Source organism: Nansenia antarctica, assembly GCF_963989245.1.
Source record: "Nansenia antarctica genome assembly, chromosome: 3".
Taxonomy (NCBI): Eukaryota; Metazoa; Chordata; class Actinopteri; order Argentiniformes; family Microstomatidae; genus Nansenia; species Nansenia antarctica.
In genome coordinates, this window is record NC_137688.1 from 47,205,126 (window position 1) to 47,207,625 (window position 2,500).

A 2,500-nucleotide genomic window follows, 5' to 3' on the forward strand; every position below is an offset into this window, starting at 1 on the left:
ACAAAGATACACATGCTCGTTCTCACACACACTTTTTCTTGCTCCCACGCAAGTAATAGCAATGGATATGAAGTAACATGAGCAAGGGTCATGTGGGGTTCTGACATTGTGTGTGTGTGTGTGTGCGTGTGTACGTATAAACACCCAGGGGCAGGTGTGTGTGCTCTTCCCTACACCCCCGCCCCCTCCCCCCCCCATGTAAAAGAGCACAGGGGAACAGTCCCCAGGGGTGAGGTGTACAGAGGCGTGTGCGTAGTGTAAACCCACCCTCCCCTCTCCCCCCCTCGCCGCCCCCCCCACCGCCCCCCACGTCCAATAAGATCTAATTAATGCTCCTTGCTATCGCGCCCCCCCTGGGGGACTGGCTCTTATCTGCCTGGGGGGCTGCTGGCTCGCCGGCTTTGATTAGTCAACGCCGCTCAGAGGAAACCTTGGGACAACACGGCGTCGGGGGGGGGCTTTGAACGCAACTCTGAACGCGCAACAAGCCCTCAGGGCGTACGCGGAGAGGTGTGTGGGGGGGGGGAGGGAGGGGACTTGAAAAAAAGAGAAAGAAAAAAGGTACACTGCTATCGCGTGGCCTGTCACTCACACAGACCGTGCGGACTATCGCGGAGCGTGGGAGGGACGGTGGTTAGAGGGTTGGGTGTGTGTGTGTGTGTGCGTGTGTGTGTGCGAGCGGGCGGGCGGCGGGACGTGTTGTGACAGCTACATCTGGGAGACGTTAGGCTGCCATTAGTACGCGACTGAGCCTGCTGAGACGCTGAGACACGCTGCACACGCACACACACACACACGCACACAAACACACGCACACACACACACACGCACACACAATCCTCTCAGCGTGTTCCATACATCCGCGGGAGCTGCGCGTGGTCTCGCAGTCGGACTAATCCTCTTTACTCACGAGAGAGAGAGAGAGAGAGAGAGAGAGAGATGGAGAGATAGAGGAGGAGAGAACAGCGGGGTGGAGAGAGAGAGAGAGGGAGAGAGAGAGAGAGAGAGAGAGAAAGAAAGACAAAGAGATGAAATGAATGAAATCCAGCGCTGTTTGCACAGTGGTGAAATCTCAGGGCTCATTATGCACAGACACGAGCTGCCAGGCCGATATATACCGTTTAGGAGGGAGTGAGTGAGAGAGTGAGTGAGAGAGAGAGAGAGAGAGAGAGAGAGAGAGAGAGAGAGAGAGAGAGAGAGAGAGAGAGAGCAAGAGAAAGAGACAGTGAGTAAGAGGGCGGGTAAGCGAGCGCGAGAGAAAGAGAGGGAGGGAGGGAAGGAGGGAAATATTGAAGACAAAGAGAGAACTGGAGAGCGGTGTGAACTGTCACTCAGCCAGATTTATCTCGATCAGCACGGCAAAATGGCTTCCCCCGTCTCCTACCTCACACCACCGCGGCCCTCCCTATTCCCCCTGCACTGTTGAACTTGCTCTGCGTGAAATCCCCCCCTCCCTCCTCCTTTCCGCTCCATTCCAAATTCCAACGCCTTCCCCCTCACCCCCACCGCCCCATCCCCCCACCCCCCACCCCCAGGCACTCCTCTAGATCTTAAACGATTGGTGTTTAAGGCAAAATGGGGACATTTCTCATTTCCACTCTGGGCTGGGTTAGGGGATAGGGGCCGATTTTGAATTCAGCCCTAGTAGCAGAAACCCCAGGGGCTTGTCCTCTCCCAATCCTAACCAAGACCTCCAAGAGTGTGGGAAGGGGGGGGGGGCAGCAGACTCGCCACTTCTCAAAGTCATTGTACCACGGCTAGCCTCTCAGGGCAGGCTCACACACACACACACACACACACACACACACTCACAGCAGAGTTTCCAAACAAAGGCCTTCCCCGGGGTTTGAGTGTGGGTGTGTGTGGGTGTGGGGACGGAGGGAGTTCTTATCAACTTCCTTCTGACCAATCATGACGTCATGAAGTTGGGTGGGTTGGAATGGAAACAAAAAAAGAGTTGGAAAGCGTTTCCCCCCCCCCCGCCGGATATTTCCATCACGTCCCTTTGCTATCGCTCTGACGACCAGCCGCTACAGCGGTTCCACCGAGGTGCGGAACCAAACCCCCCCCCAGAAGTGCAAGTTATTCGAGGGATGAAGAGAACAGATGTGGAGAGAGAACATTGGGGGGCTCATTAGAAATGCCAACTGAAAAAGAAGAAAATAAAGACAGGAGGAGGAGGAGGAGGAGGAGGAGGAGGTTTTCCAGACACCCTTTTTGTTTTCCTCTGGAGAAGCTTCACATGATCCTTGAGTCTAACACGACAACAGCCCCTAGGGGGGCCGCCGCCGCCGTCACGGGGAAAAAAACATGTCACGGAACCGCGGCTGACACAAGGCCCCCTCTCTCTAGTGACTGGAGAAGGCTTGTTATGGATCTGACGGTGTTCTGGCTCGTACGCTCACGTGGTGTTCGTGTACCAGGGCTCGTAGAGCTTCAGAAGACAGCGGCGTGCACAATGAGCTCTTTATGGCAGAATCATGAGGACGCGGCGGCGTCA

The 2,500-nt window shown here is 55.6% G+C and overlaps 1 protein-coding gene across 1 annotated transcript in view; it reads right to left on the reverse strand.

Annotated features, from left to right (window-relative positions):
- LOC308154147 (BCL-6 corepressor-like) overlaps positions 1 to 2,500 on the reverse strand; it is a 49,101-nt gene that overhangs the window by 29,131 nt on the left and 17,470 nt on the right.